The following is a 16722-nucleotide window of genomic DNA, read 5'->3' as shown; positions in this document are numbered from 1 at the left end:
TAAATAAAAAAGCAATGTTAAAAAAGGGAAAAAAGAACCCAATAACATTTGACAGAAAAAAATCTGGATTGGGCATCACATGAGTAAGGTGGCTGGGACTATACCTGGGGATTCTGTTTAGGGAGGATCACTGGAAATTAGACCTAAGTTAGGGTCACTAGGAGCAGGACACACTGAGATCTGGAACCAGATATTTGTCAATGAACATGGTTTGAATACAGTAAAAATGGTTTATGGTGCATACTTGCTTTCCAGATTAAACAGAATATTCTATTTGGGAATTTCCCATCCTACCATCGTCACCAACATCCCAAGGGGCTTCTCAGCTAGGAGGTGAGGGGCAATGGAGGAGGAAGATCATCACCCTGAGAGGAGGCTGATTTCTCTGTTGACTGGATCATCGAACCCTTCTTCCCTGTGGTTGTCAGGGCCCTGCTGGCTGCTGGAGTGACAGCAGCTAGAGCTTGGAGGCTTTGCCCAGTGGGATAATGAGACCTGTGATTGCTACAGGGCAGACCTGAATAGAAAGGGGCTGGGGGCAGGGTGCGGAGGGAGCCATCAGCTCCCGAGGCCTCACAGGCCACAGAATTCCTTCTGTCAGATGTCCTGGTGAGTGCCTGGGAAAAGGACAAATGGATGGCCTGGGTGTGTCCGTGCTGCCCTCAGGCCATCCATTTGTCCCCTCCCTGGTGGCACTCAGGCTGTGCATCACACAGATAAAAGGCCTCCTGCCCTGGGCTCCTCATCCATGGCCTCCTCCTGCCTGCTGTGCCATCTGTTGAGTGTCCAGCAGGCCTTGGCTCAGCCTGGGATGTCGGAACAGAAAGCTGAGGTCACGGTAGGGGAAAGAGAGAGACAGAGAGGTCTGGGATGAAAACCCAGAGACAGCGCCACAGAGAGGGCAGCATAGGGAAGCAAAGGCCGGGGAGTGAACCAGTGGACAGAAGACCTGTCTTGCTCTCTGCCTCTCCTTCTCTCTCTATGTAACTCTGACTTTCAAATAAATAAATAAATCTTTAACAAAGAAAAGAAAAGAGCCCAGAGAACGTGCCAGTCCTCCTGCCATGTGAGAATGGAGTCAGTAGGGCCTGGAAGCAGGCAGGTCCTCACTAGACCTTGACCAAGGTAGCACCTGAAAACTTGGATTTCCAGCCTTCACAACTGTGAGGAATAAACTCATGTTCTTAAGCTGCCTTATCTATGGTACTCCATTTTAGTAGCCTGAATGAGTTTAAGACATCACTCCTCACCCCATACACACCATCCCATGTCAATCAAAAATTTAAAAAAAATTGACAGAAGCATGTTAGGTATGTGATACACATTTTAAAAATTATTTTATTTTCTCATATTTGCTTGCATAAAATATCTGCATCAAAACAAGCATGCTGGGGAGAAAACAACAATTTTGCTTTATTCTAGTTGGACTGTGATATCCTACTAACTTATGAAAATGCTATATGCTATTCTTTTTTTTTTTAACAAGAAGTCAAGACTTCTGTTTTATTTTCTTATTGGTTATAAAGATAGTATCGCCAAAGACAGCAATAACATTAAAGAATTCTCTGTGCTTCTGAATATGCAAATATACTTCTTCTATGAGTTGCTGAAGAGTCCATGTTAACTCCTTTTCTGGAAACTTCCGTTTCTTAGTTGTTGTAGTCTTGAAGAACTTGGGCCATGAAGAGTTTGCCCAAGTTCTGGGCAGTAAATTCCCTGATGTTCTGGCAGTAAGTATTAATTCGGCCTGCAGTGAGCAGTGAGCCCATCCTGGCAGGTGGCTGGGTGGTTTGGAGAGCTCTGGCAGGTCCTCCTCCGGGCGTGGGGGTTCTCCTCGACTCTGGTGCTGCATCTTCTCCTGCTGCCGACGCTGATGAGACGAATGTTCCTGCAGCTGCTGTTTTCTTGTATTCCTCATGTATTTGTTATATTTAACTATATCTTGGCTCATTTCACCCACTCTGTCCATCAGCAACTGTCGATTTCCCCCCAAGTGATTGCTGCTGGCAAGTCTGAGCAGTTCATGTTTGTCTGCTACAGCCGATTTCTTCTCAAGCTTTCACATTAGAACACTGATCAGATGTGAATTTTTAATTACAATCGGCACTTCTTCAAACATGTGCTCAAAGGTGATATTTGCCTTTTCCAATGCTTCAGGGGAAAAATTAATCTCTTTACAAACTTCCATCAGCTTAGGAGTCAGTCTGTATGCCTTTGGTGACAGGGACCCGTGGGCAGTTTTTATGGGATGGTAAATGAGAACAACAGATTCTTTAGTGGCATGCTGGCAACTGAACTGACAATCCAGGAGACCCGGTGAGGAAGGAACCATAGCAAGTGACTGGTACCAGCCCATGTGGAGGGATCAATGTCTACATGGCGAAGGCTCCGCATCATTTCCATCCGATACTGGACTTCAAGGTCGGCATCATCCTCCGTGTGCTGCGGGAGAGGAAACCAGCTGGCGATTTCAAGCCGATCTTCTACATCCAGTCCTAAAATCGCTCCTTGAGCAACCTCAGTTCCTTGACCTTCTTCTTGATAATGTCTTGTTATCTTTAGCACCACCAAGCCATCTATCTGCACCTGCTTCACGGCCGAATCTCCAGAACCGCCTTTGCCCTTGTCCTTCGCCACCGCGCCGGTGGCGGAGCTGGAGGAAGTGCCGCTGGAGCCGGTGCCTTCCTTGCGGGACGCCATCTTTCCAGCCAGACAGGGAGAAAAAAAAAGCCGTATGTTATTCTTTAAATACGTTCACCACTTATTAGAAACGCAAACGTATGAACTTCTGTGGTGGGTTCTTTCACTCAGCATACTGTTTTCAAGATCCATATATGTTGTAGTATGTTTCAGTTGCTCTTTATGGCTGAATGATACGCTTGCTTGTGGCTATTTGTTTATAAACTCACCAGTTGGTGGATATTTGGGTTATTTCCAGTTTAGGGTTATTATGACTACAAACTCTATTTTTTCCTTTCTTCTGCTTTAGGTTTGCTTTGCTCTTCTTTTTACCTTTGTGGGTACTTCTACCAGTACTGTTTATTTTTCTTATGGACCTGAATCACTTTGTGTTTCCAGACCTTTAGTTTCTGTTTCAATTTAGCCTGAAGGATTCCTTTTAATATGTTTTGTAGCATAGCTCCTAGCAGCAAACTTAGTGTATCTGGAGATGTCTTCATTTTTCTTTCACCTTTGAGGTTTGGCTTGATATGGAACTCTTGGTTCACAACCTTTATTTTAAAAAAGGATTTATTTTATTTATTTGAAAGACAGAGTTAGAGAGAGAGGTAGAGATAGAGAAACAGAGAAAGGTCTTCCATCTGCTGGTTCACTCCACAAATCCAGGAGCCAGGAGCTTCTTTTGGATCTCCCATGTGGGTGCAGGGGCCCAAGCACTAGGTGCATTATCAGGAAACTGGATTGGAAAAGGAGCAGGCGGCACAGGAACTGGCGCCCATATGGGATGCCAGTGCTGCAGGCCAGGGCTTTAGCCCTCTACGCCACAGTGCCGGCCCAGTTCACAATCTTTGAATGCATCCTCCTACTGACTTCTGCTCTCCATGGTGATGAGCAAGCTGCTGTGTCAGTCTTTATTAAGGATTCTCTGTATGTGATGGTTCTTTTCTCCTGCTGTTTAACGATTGCATGCTTGTCTTTGACAGTTTGCTTATGATGTGTGTAGGTGTGAAGCTCTTAGACGGTATCTTAGTTGGAATTTGTTGTTTTCTTTAGATGTGTTGAGTAATATTTTCCATCAAAATGTAGAGGTTTTTGACTGTATTTCTTCATATACATTGTACCCTTGTATTTCTCTCTCCCCCTTCTGGTGTTCTCGTAGGCGTGTGTCCTTCTCCCAGGTCTCTCAGGCTCAGTTTTCCTCAGTATTTTTTCTTTGTGTTTCCCAGAATGGAGAATCACAATCAACCTATCTTCAAGCTCACTCATTGTTTCTTCTGTCAGTTTAATGTTCTCTGAGTCTTCCTAGTGAATTTTAAATTTAAGTTATTTAATTTTCAAATAGAAAATTTCTGTTTGGTTATCTTAAAATCTGTTTCTTTATTGTTATTTTCCATACTTTACTTTAGCTTTTTTTTTAAAAAAGTCATTTATTTATTTATTTATTTATATAAAAGGCTGAGAAAGAGAGAGGGAGAGATACCTTTAATCTTCTGGTTTACTCTCCAAATGCCTATAATAGTCAGGGCTGGGCCAGACCAAAGCCAGGAGACTGGAACTCTGTCCAGGTCTCCTTTGTGGGTGGCAGGGACCAAGTCCCTGAGCCAGGGTGTGCAGGAAGCTGGATGGGAAGGGAAGGAGCTGGGACTCAAATCAGGCCCTCTGATACGGGATTAGGCATCCCAGGAGACAATTTAACTCCTGTGGCCGAGTGTATACCACTAGGACTTTAGATTTTCAAGACTGCTATGGCCCTGCAGACAGGAGGATAGGAATAGGGTAAGTTAAAGTGTTAGCAAAGATCACTGCTATATCAATATACAGTCACTTTTCTTGAATGTACACTTCTAATTTTTTTGCCTTTGGTGGACTTCCAGACTTCTGAAAAAGTTGATTTAGACAATTTTGGCAGTTTTTCTAGGTGTTTCTATGGAGGAGCAGATTTTTAGAAATCCTTGCTTCACTCCTCCTGACCTTGTCTTCTTTCTTAAAAATATTGGTCCTGATATCAGTGTTGTGGTTCAGTGGGTTAAGCTGCTTCTTGCAATACCAGCATCTCGTATCATAGAGTGCTGGTTTGAGTCCTAGCTGCTGTGCTTCTAATTCAGTTTCCTGCTAATGTGCTTGGCAAGACAGCAGAAGATGGCCCAAGAGCTTGGGCCCCTGCCACCCACCTGAGAAACTGGGATAGAGCTTCAGGCTCCTGACTTCAGCTGATCCCTCTTGCAGCCACTTGGAGAGTGGACCAGAGGCTGAAAGATCTCTCTCTCTCTCTCTCCTTCTCTCTCTGTCACTCCAGTTTTCAAATAAATAAAGTTAGAATGTTAAAAAATTGTCTCTAGTTTATCATCTGAGTTGTAAACTCCAATAAAGGTTAATATTTTGGGATATACAACTCTTACTGTAAACAATGAGATGCTTACCTATGTATCCAATAGGAGAAAGTAAGATTAAGTTGTTTTTTGTTTTGTTTAATTGAGATTTGAGGAAAACGACCCCCAACATGCAAACACCAGTCACAATGAAGCCTCCACCTGGTAAAAGGAGACTGAAAGGAGCCCTGAGGCTCCAACCATGGAGCACATGTCAGTCAGCCTACAAGGTGAGGAGAAGTTTTCAAGGTAGGATAGAATGCTCTGGCTTTGGGACTGGCACTGTGGCACAGCAGGTAAAGCTACTGCCTGAAGCTCGGGCGTCGTATATGGGCACCAGTTCAAGTCCCTGCTGCTCTACTTCTGATCCAGCTCCTTACTAATGTGCCTGAGAAAGCAGTAGAAGATGACCCAAGTTCTTGGGACCCTATATACACATGGGAGACCCGGAAGAAGCTCCTGGCTTCGGATCAGCCCAGTTCCGGCTGTTGTGGCCATTTGGGGAGTGAACCAGTGAATGGAAGATGTCTCTGCCTCTCTCTCTCTCTCTCTCTCTCTCTCTCTCTCTAACTCTGCCTTAACATAAAGAGTGCTGTGGCTTTTTCCTTATATTTCACATGGGAAGGGGTCAGGTGCCCCGGCCCGCGGGGTAATTAACTAGTACACGAGGAGGGCAGACCTGAATGGAGAGACAAACCAGACACAAGAAGGGAGACCAAGACAGTATTCTGATCAAGGTCCCACTTTATTGGAGAAGGAGGCAGCTTATATAGTACAAGGCAAGGATTGTAGCAGTCGAAGGCAAGCAGGGGTCATTTTACAACATAGTTCAAAGGAATGGTTTTACAGGAGTTTTAAATCAACATCAGTTTGACAAGGGGAGTTACCTTGGGGTTTTACAGCCACCAAATACGCTTATCAAGATACAAGAGGTCGTGAGGTCAGGGGGCACTGAAGCCAGAAGGCCAAGCACCAACCATATCAGTGATCTGTACAAACGGGGCTTTCCAGTGATTTGTAGTGAAGGTTAATCTAAACAGAGTCCTATACAGGGAAACCAACACAGTGGCTCCCAATAGTCAGGTTATTCGTGCCACCCTCTGCTACAAGAAATATGATGAAGATTTCATGGGAGACAATGTAGAGTTTAGAGGTGCCCAAAAGACAAAGAGACTGAAGTCTTATGCCTTGGCTTCACTGATGGAGCCACTGAACCACTCCTCCAGGCTCTCCTGGACAGTAGGAAAGGAACAGGAAAGAGGAACTAGGAAGGAGACCAGGGAGGGGAGAGGCAGCCAGTCCCCTACTACGTGACGAGTTTGCAAGGTTCCCTGAGCCAAAAGCGCACAGTTTGGGAGGGAGCCAGGCTTGAGCTGTACTGCTATGAGCCTATCAGGCATGTTTCTGGGAAGGTGAAATTTCCTGAGACTTGTACCAACGCGACTGAGAGCTGAGGGGAGTGTCTAAACAGGTCAAAAGTTTGATGTCAGCCTACTGTGCTGAGACAACACCCCTTATAAGAATCCTTGAATTCAGTCATTCAGCTGAGATCATGGTCATAGGCCCTCAGCGCAGAGGGCATGCAGTTTCCAGCCACCCGGGGTACTGGGCAAGGATGAGATGTTTGCATTCCTTCCCTTTCCCTTATCCCAGCCCCCAGAGGAGGAGAAAGGAGGCCTGCAGGGTGGAGGACGAGGCGGGTGTGAATGCCAGAGCTGACTGTGCTCCCACCCAGACCTTCACAAGAGGCTGGGCCTGTGCTGGGCGGAGAAGGAGGAGTTAAGATTCTCATACTGACTTACATACAACCGGACGGTACTGGACAATCCCCAAATCTCTGAAAATGCTTAGAAAGTTCTGGAACGCGCTATTATCAAACAAAAGCCGCCACAATACAGTAGAAGACAGGAAATAAATGGAAAAAAGTTTCTGTTTTTAACCCACGGAGTTCTGAGGCTTCATCAACTCGTCAGGAAGCCCTTATCAGATTTTTGCACCAAGGATCTCTCTTGATTCCTCTTCCCTTCTGCTATCAGCCAATAAAACATAATCAATGTACAATTTCACAAAGTGCATAATATTTTCCAAACAGAAGTTGGGAAAACACTCCTTCTTGGAATAATTATCATGGTATAAAATCAATGTTTATGGTAAAAAAAGAGAAAGCCTTCCAATATCAACATTGGAAAAGTCTGTGTATCCAAACCTTTAGCTTCTGTGAGCCATTGTGGGCAGTCTGTAATTTAATTTCCTTTCTATTTTTACCTTCGAGCTGGGCTCCAATACAGAGTACAGATCAGTGGCAGGTCTGGGTCGGGTCACCAGTAGGCTGGGGGAGGGGGTGTTGCCAAGAGAAATGTGGGTGAGGATGTGGAGCTGAAGAAAACGTTTATTATTTCTCAGTGCCAAACAAAGCTGTCTAGGAAATGGGAGCTAAGGGAGGGGGCCATGGGGAGAAGATGGATGTTGGGCACTAGGTAAGGGTTAAATTCCTAGAAACGACTGAAAACCCAGTACAGCAGGGGTTCTCAATGTTGGCTACACATTGCAATCATCAGGAAGATTTAAAAAATACTTAAGTCTGATGTCTATCCCCAAAGACTCTGATTTATGTGCAGTGTAAGTATCAGGACTTTTAATATCTCCCCAAGTGATTCAGGTGTTACACCAGACTTGAGTAGATCAGATCCCAGGAGGTGGAAGAGAAAGAACTGGAGGTTGGAGGGGCCAGTGCTGAGACATAGCAGGTTAAGTCTGCACCTGTGGCTCCAGCATCCCATATGGGCACCGATTTGAGTCCTGGCTGCTCCACTTCCCATCTAGCTTCCTGGTGATGGCCTGAGAAAGCAGTGGAAGACAGCACAAGTGCTTGGGCCCCTGCACCCATGTGGGAGATCCAAATGGAGTCTCCTGGCTTCCATTTAGCACAGCCATAGCTAATTGTAGCCATCTGGGGAGTGAACCAGCAGATTGAAGACCTCTCTTTCTGTCTCTTCCTCTCTCTGTCTGTAACTCTGCCTCTCAAATAGATAAAATAAATCTTATATATAAAAACATGGAGGTTGGATAATGGCATGCCCTGGGGGCTTACATACCTGTTGCCTAGAGAACAAACTGAAGATTCTTTGTCAGGTGCACCAGTCTCCTGACAATCAGTAGCTAGCTGACTTCTCCAATCTCAGCTCCCGCCATTTGCTGCTAAAAATCTCAGCTCCAGTTCCTGAACAGTCTCTGGCATATCTGGTGTACAAGAACCTTTGTTTGGGCTGGGGAAGGTGTGCACCTTGGTGACTAATGCTGGGTGCTCAGGGAACATCTGTTGGAACACTAGAAAGAGTGTTGTCACAGGGAGTTCTGGTCCCTACAGAGTTCACATCAGACCTTGTCATCAGCTCCTGCATTGCTCCAGTGTAGGCTGCAGGGGCCTATGGTAAAGAAAAAAAAAGAAAAAAGAAAAAAAGAGAGTAAATTTTTCTTTTTTTTTAAAGGTTTATTTATTTATTTGAAAGTCAGAGTTACAGAGAGAGAGGAGAGAGAGAGGAGAGAGAGAGAGAGAGAGAGAGTTCTTCCATCCACTGGTTCACTCCCCAACTGGCTGCAATGGCCGGAATTGCATTGATCCAAAGCCAGGGGCCAGGAGCCAGGAGCTTCTTCTGGGCCTTCCATGTGTGTGCAGGGGTCCAAGGAGCTGGTCCATCTTCTACTGCTTTCCCAGGCCCTAGCAGGGACCTGGATCAGAAGTAGAGCAGCTGGGACTTGAACCGGCACCCACATGGGACGCTGGCACCACAGGTGGCGGCCTTACCTGCTATGCCATAGTGACAGCCCCAAGAAAGAGTAAGGATTGGGGTTGCCTAAGACTGTCCAAATACCTGTTGCTTGAGTTTGTTGCAGGCTTGCTTTCTTTCCTCTCTCCTTACCTTCAGTAATTAAAAAAAAAAATCCTTCTTTCCTTTCTTTTATTCTCTAAAACCACAACTGATATTACACTTCGGGCATTGTGAAAGACACATGATCCATTAAGTGATGGATGTACTAATCATCAATAAGTAAGACATGATGCTGCTGGGGCCAGCACTGTAGTGTAGTGTGTAGAGCCACTGTCTGCAGTGCCGACATCCCATATGGGTGCCGGTTCGAATCCCAGCTGCTCCACTTCCAATCCAGCTCTCTGCTATGGCCTGGGAAAGCAGTAGAAGATGACCCAAGTCCTTGGGCCCCCTACACCTAGCTCCAGGCTCCTGGCTTCAGTTCAGCCCAGCTCCAACCATTGTGGCTATCTGGGGAGTGAACCAATGGATGGAAGACTTCTCTCTATCTCTCTGTCTCTGCCTCTGCATCTCTGTAACTCTGCCTTTCAAATACATAAATTAATCTTTAAAAAGGGAAAACAAGAAAGGGCAACTTTTCACAGAGACCAATAAGGGAGAAGCAGTGAGATCCTGGACACGAGGAGGGTAAACTACCTGGGGAATCCTTGGAACTCTAGAGAACATCTCAGCAGGGAAGACAGGGACCAGAACAGGATGCACCGGGTCGGGGCTGGTTCCAGTTATGTCACGGCTCTCTTCAAATATTTTTACTTATCTCATGGCTTGGGTCAACAGCAGCCCCTAGAACCATGGCTGCAGCCAGAGACCCTGGACTGCTGACCACTGCCTCTGTGGCAGGGGTCAGCGCTCTGCAGCCAGATTCGGGGAGACCTACGGTGCCTGGGATGGCTCGGGTGGAGGCTGCTTTCAGAGCTGGGGCCACTGCAGCCTCAGAGGCTTGGAGCACAGCTGGAGGAGCCTGGAGGCAGATGCTGTGCTGGGTTCTTTGAGGGGCACCTGGGTGAGGGCACTTCGGAGGGGGTTGGTCCTGTTGCTGGTTCTGCTGGCAGGATATCGCAGTGGGAGGTCGGTGGGTCTGGACAAAATAAAACAGAAACAAAATCCGGTTAAAGCAGAAGCCTCAGGCCGGCGTCTCAGCCTTTGACTGTAGATCCTTTCCCCTTGCACTGACCCCTCCAGCCAAGATCTAGAGAGGAAATTGGAGGCTGATGTAGAGTCAAATCGACTGATAAGCTGTCCTCTCTCTGCTCTCTCTCCTGACAGGACAGCAACTGACACAGCTCTGGGTGAGCCTCCAGGGCCCGTCACACGCACGCGATGTGAACAGCGCCCTCTGCAGGTATTCTGCATGCAGAACATGTAATGTTCTGTGATCCTCCAGGGCTCTGCCTCCCGCGGGACCCAGCTGAGGAGGGTGAAAATCAGTGAGATGCGAGGCCGCAGGTGCATCTCTGGGCACATGAAAGAGTGGGAGCCAGAGGCCACCTGCTCCAAGCAACCCCTGACCTGGTTAATATTCTCTCCTTCTTCGCATTCTGCCCCTCTCTCTCCCTGTGCCACTCTGCTGCCACCAGGGGCCTCTCTGCCTGTCTCCCACCAGTCTCCCACCGCCCTCTCCCTGTTGAAGCACACAATGTCCACTCACCCTTCCAGTTCAGATCCCTTCCCCAGATGGATGCTCACCTGGTCCTGTGCAGGAATGGGATAGCTGGGGGAACCCTGGGTCTCAGGCTTTGTATCCTGAGCTGGGTTTTATGATGCACAGTCCAACCATGTGTTCTCATTCTCACCCCAAGGGGAGGGCACCAGCCCCACACACTCCTGGGACCAGGCTTTCTGCACTTTCCTAGGCACATGTTTTGAGGAATGGCAAACAGGAAACAGGAACTTGAGGGGAGGGCTTAATTACCTATGGTCCAGGCCCTCTGTCTGCAGTTCTACATCTATTATTTGCTCTGCTAACATGCCCTGGACACAGGATACATCCTTTCTGAACACTTGGGGTAATATGGAGACAGAGCACATTTTTGCCCTTGAGGGCTCATGGCCTCCCAGAAGGACAGATGGACAACTGGACAGCTAAGTCTGATCCCACACTCTAGGTGATATAGCACATGTGGGCAGATGCAGCAGGTCAGGGTCACAGCCGGAAGGGCCAAGCCCCCACTGCTCTGCAGAGTCTCTCTGGGGATGATATCATCAGCCCCTGTTTTGGGGGTGTTGATCGAGCTAAACTTGGGACCTTGGGAAAGAGATGTGGTTGTGTAAGGGATGGGAGGATGGAGCTGGGGGGTTCCTTTAAGAACCTCTGCACCTGAAACACAGTACTGCATGCTGGGAGGGAGAGGAGGAGAGCTGAGGCTGGTTTCGGTGGTGGAACAGATGATGTGAAAATACGACCTCCACCCCTGCGACCAGCAGAAACTACGACTAATGGAAAACGAAGGGCAGCATATGTGGCTGTCGATAGGATCGTGAGACTGACTGATCCTGATATTATGCTGATAAATCATGAAGATCTTGCCTCACTTGGTGATAACCATGAGGTTGATGAGGTTATTCACTCACTGCATAACCATGATAATGCTTGGGCTTCCTGTCAGCTCATGCAAACGCAACACCACTTTCCATTTAGTCATAATATCAGTGATTAACTATTGAATCTATCTTTGTTGCAAATGGTAGAATTTCCTTTGTTTTTATGGCTGACTAATATTCCATTGTGTATATATACCCCACTTTCTTTACCCATTCATCTGATGATGGACACCTTGGTTGATTCCAAATTTTGTCTGTTGTGAACAGTGCTGCTATGAACATGGTGGTGCCATACACTGTGCCATACACTGTGTTCAAGTCTTTCCGGTATATACCAGTAGTAGAATCACTGGATCATATGGCCAGTCTATTTCTAGTTTTTAAAGAAATTGCCACCCTGTTTTCCACAGTGGCTGCACTAACTTAGGTTCCTACCCGCAGTGTGTAAGTGTTCCCCTTTCTCCACATCCTCACCAGCATCTACTCTCTGTGTTTTGGATTTTAGCCATTCCGATAGGGGTGAGCTGATGTCTCATTGCAGTTTTGATTTGCATTTCCCTGATGGCTAGTGATGCTGAGCATTTTTTCATATATTTTTTGGCCATTTGCATTTCTTATTTGAGAACTGTCTGTTGAAGTTCTTTGCCCACTTCTTAATTGGATCGGTTGTTTTTAGTTTTAGAGTTTTTTCAGTTGCTGAAATATTCAGGATGTTAATCTTTTGCCAGACAGAGGAATAACTTCTGATGTTCAATAGCACAGGATAACTATGGTTGATAATAGTTAGTTGGATATTTTAAAATAGCTGGTAGAGAGGACTTTAAATATCCCCAACACAAAAATGATGAATGTCTGAGATTACGGCTATCCTATTTACTCTGATCTGATATTTACGTACTATGTATGTGTGTTGAAATACCACACTGTCGTTATAAGTATATGCAGTTACTGTGTGACCATTAGAAATAAAAATATATTTTTTGCAAAGGATTTTGTTTGCACTCCCAAAGTTAAAATCCACAGGAGCTAAAGTACCTCTCCTTCTGAAGACCCACATACAGATCTAGTCCCATGGGTCTTGCTAGGCAGTAGTATGACTAGCACCTCCACCACTACTTCCCTTGTCAACCATGTGCACTCCAGTCTATGTACTCAGGAGACTAGAATATGGGGAGAAATATCAAGTCATCCGTCATCATCTTGGGGGAAATGTCTGTGGCCCGTTTCTTTCTCCTCCCCATCAGGAGGGAAGCAGGGTACTCTCATCAACGTTAGGCATCCGCAAAACAGGGAATGAGCATTCTAACCCCTAATCAGGCATGGCCTCATATCTGTCCTCTGGACCTATCATGATGAGGGGAAGGAATGGGCAGGGTAGAGACAGGGGGCAGTGTGAGGCTGGCCTATGTGCCTGCTGTCTGATGCAACAACTGGACACTGGGAAAGGAAAGCCAGGCTTGAGCTGTCATGCCAGGCCTCTGCCCAGGGGGGTTGTCTATAGACAAAGGGATTCCCACAAGTGGCTGACAGTGATAAAGTCAAAACAGAGTCTAGACCATCATCATGTTGGGAGAACCCTGTGGTGACATGTCTCTTTGAGAGAGCTGAGAGATGAGCACTATCAGGGGAGCTCCTCGGTAAACCAGATGAGAGGGTCCTTCTTTTCCGTCCTTTCACTGGAGGAGAAAGGTCAACCACAAAGGTGGAGGGTTAGGAAGTCACTCCCAGCAAGGCTTGATTAGCACTGGGGACGATTTGAGAGTAAGGCTTAAGTTTAGTTGGATTTGATAGGACTGGACTCAATAATCTCTATCTTGCTATCTCTTTCTCTGTCATCTCTCTTGCTCTTTGACATCTCTATCTCTGTCATCTATAGTCTACACTGTATAAATCAATAGTCCAAGAAGCAAGTACTTTAATTAACCAGAAGCTCCTTGGACAACTCTTTATCCTCAGCATTTTGAGGTTGAGCTGATTCTAACATATATGGAGAAGGATCTTGGTTCTACCCAGAAAGCTCACCTGCTATGATTTTCCAAAATGGCTCCTTTCCGCTTGGAAAAGTTCAATCCCTGCTGCCTTGTGCTTTCCCAGAGCCTGGATATGACTATGTGAAAATATAAAACTCTTTTTCTGGATATTCCTTCCCTCTGTGCTGTCCTTTGTGTTCCCACTCACCATATGCAGGGCTACTTCTTCCCACATCTTACTTCTTTCAAATACAGCATGTCTGTGCACTAAGTATGGAAGCCTGGCTCAAGAAAAATTTCAAAATCTCTCTCTCCCTTTCTCTCTCTCTCTATCTCCCTCACTACACACACACACACACACACACACACTTCAAAGAACTAAACAACATGGAGGGCTGGGAGTTTCCAAAGGATTTATTATCGGGCTAAACATGTTGGGGCTGTATGTCTCAGGTTCTCTATCCTTTCTTGGGAAAAATCCGGTTACACCCTCTCCTTTAAGTCATTTGAAAGAGGGCAGGAGGAAGGGAGTTCAGTTGCTGGGAGCAGGACTGGATCGAGAGAGACTTCATATGTAGTGTATTCAAGATTAGTGACTCATTGCCTGTGCAAGATGGAGAAAGAACACGGATTAGTCAAGATGATACTACTGACTGGCAAGCCTGCTCATTAAAGGGATGGGATTGCCAAGCTGATGTCAGGATATTAGGGGGAAGCTTTTCTCAGAGAATGTTGAGCTTGAGGTTGCAACATAATTCTGAGGTGGTTTTACCTTCAATATTTTGGAGAAATGGGGCCTGCTAACATTTTGGTCAAGACAGACTTGGAAGGGAGCTTCTAAAATGCACTTAGATTATCCTCTCCCTCTTTCCCTCCTCACCTCTCTTCCTTCCTCCTCCTTCTTTCCTTCCCTTCCTCCTTCCCTTCCTTACTTCCTCCTTTCCTCCCTCAATTTTCCCTATAAGATCAAACAAAGCTAATGAATAAAACATCATATTCTTCTGTTGTCATAGGGACTCTGATCAACTGGGAGTGTTAGGTGAGTGTAAGACTATCTAAGATTTAAACCACTGATGGGTAAATCTGTGGAAGTAGAGGCTACTTAATCAACAGCACAGTGATCCCAGTTTATTGTATGACTAAGGGTGTCCCTAGACGTTGTGTGATACAGCCATGTACTAGACACTGTTCATCTTCTTGCTCTGAGAACAACCATCTCCACACACTCACCATATCTGCACACATACATGCTGTCCCCTGATGCTCTGTTACAACGGCTTCTTCAGAGTAGAATGAAGAAACCACAGGTGACATCATCAAAACCATTTCTGGATGACCCAGTATCCTGAGAATCTCACTGGGAAACAAAGACCTGACCCTCAAATCCATGTATCCATTCTTCCATCCTCCCTCCTCCCTCCCTCCCTCCTTCCTTTTCTCCCTGTCTCTGTCTCTCCTACTTTTATGAAATTCCAAGATGGTTTTCAAAAAGTCTACTGAACAATGAACTACTTGGAGGCAGGAAGCTTGTGTTACTGCCTTTGAATCCCTAAGCAACAATGGACAGCACATTGACCCCATGGGAGGTTTAACTAATTTTTGCTGCATTAAACTCAAAGCTCTGAAGGGACACAGATCATGTTTGGGGAAAGAAAATCAGTAAGAAATTGAGACTGGAAGAAAGAAAGCCACAGAAGGCAGGGGTTTTGACCAATGGTGGGAGCTCCCATGGCACATTCCTGAGCTCTCGCCTCATGTCTGGGCTTCTGGCAGCTAAGTACCTGTATTAATGTCTTTTCTGTTGCTGTAACAAGACATCTGAGCTCGGGTACTTCATAAGGGTAAGGGTTTGTTTAGTTCACAGCAGTAGAGGCTGGAATTCAAGATCAGGTGGCCCTATCTGTTTCTTCTGGCAAGAGCCTCATGGCAGATGGTGGCACAGTGGAGAGTGTTTGCAGGAGAGATCACAAGGTGAGACAGGAAGCCAGCGTGATTAAGAGGCCAGACCTGTTCTATTTATAACAACTCACTCTGGGAATTAAGCAGGTCCAGAAAGAACCACATTAATTCCTCCTGAGGTCATGTTTTCCAAAACCTAATTACCTCCCACTGGGCCCCATCTCTTAAAGGCTCCACCATCTCTCAATATCATTGTGCTGGGGCCAGCACTGTAGGGCAATGGATTAAGCCAGGGCTAGCAACTCTAGTATATCATATGCTGGCTCCAGTCCTGGCTGCTCCACTTCCAATCTAGCTTCCTGCTAATGCACCTGAGAAGTCAGTGGAAGATGGTACCAGTGCTTGGGCCCCTGATACTCTTATGGGAGACCCAGATGGAGTTCCTGGCTCCTGGCTTCAGCTTGGCCCAGCTCTGGCTGTTGCATCCATTTTGGAGCGAACCAGAAGATGGAAGATCTCTCTCTCTCTCTCTCTAACTCTTTCAAATAACTGACTAAATAAATAAATCTTTAAAAATATGTGATCCAACAGAAGAAGAGGATACACTGGGAACATGAAATGATGGTTCTAACCTTTCTTGGGGTAAAGGAAAATTTCTGGACAGATCTTTGGAGAACACGCGGGGAACTAGAAATTGCTGCTTGGTTACCCTGAGTCCCAACAGGATGATGATGCCGGGAGGACGAGAGAGAGGGAGAAGGAGCATGAGGCCAGAGAAGCCCTTGGTCTTTGTATTTTGGTGTATAGGCAACAGGTGTATAGGTGTATAGGCAACAGCAGCCATAGCCCGTGCTGTGGTAGGAGCTCTAGGAGCCTGCAGTGGCTCAGGGGGTTGCAGCTCCCAGCGCTGGGGTCACACAGAGGATGCACAAGGGACTGGGCCCTGGAGTGGCACTATGCTGGGCACTTCAAAGTCACTGGCACTGATGGAGCTTTTTCGCAAGTTGTCTGAGCCCGAGAGTGAGCTGAAGAAGATGTCTGATTAATTAAACCTGGAGTAGGAACAGTTTGGCCCTTTTACACCTATTCACTATGTCATGATAAATGTATGTAAAACACGTTGTTATTTCATGAAGAAACACATTACCGCACGTTACAGATGTGAGGAGTGACCCTCCTGATGATGGGACTCATACTAAGTCAGTGTCAATTTCACTCTCTTACTTCATTCACGTGTTATGCCTACGACTTTCAGTTACTCTAATGAAATGCCCAAGAAAGCTACCTTTTTTTTTTTTTTTTGACAGGCAGAGTGGACAGTGAGAGAGAGAAACAGAGAGAAAGGTCTTCCTTTGCCGTTGGTTCACCCTCCAATGGCCGCCGTGGCCGGCGTGCTGCGCTGATCCAGTGGCAGGAGGCAGGAGCCAGGTGCTT

The 16722-nt window shown here is 46.3% G+C and overlaps 2 pseudogenes; both read right to left on the bottom strand.

The window, feature by feature from the left end:
- Positions 1 to 1649: 1649 nt before the first annotated feature.
- Positions 1650 to 2700, bottom strand: LOC100358365 (eukaryotic translation initiation factor 3 subunit H pseudogene; annotated as a pseudogene).
- Positions 2701 to 9648: 6948 nt separating this feature from the next.
- Positions 9649 to 15528, bottom strand: LOC127493656 (late cornified envelope protein 3A-like; annotated as a pseudogene).
- Between the last annotated feature and the right edge of the window lie 1194 nt (positions 15529 to 16722).

This window comes from Oryctolagus cuniculus, chromosome 7 (assembly GCF_051225735.1).
Source record: "Oryctolagus cuniculus isolate XC-2025 breed Fujian yellow rabbit chromosome 7, ASM5122573v1, whole genome shotgun sequence".
Lineage (NCBI taxonomy): Eukaryota > Metazoa > Chordata > Mammalia > Lagomorpha > Leporidae > Oryctolagus > Oryctolagus cuniculus.
Note: the sequence above shows the minus strand (reverse complement) of the source record. Positions and strands in the feature narration are given on the sequence as shown.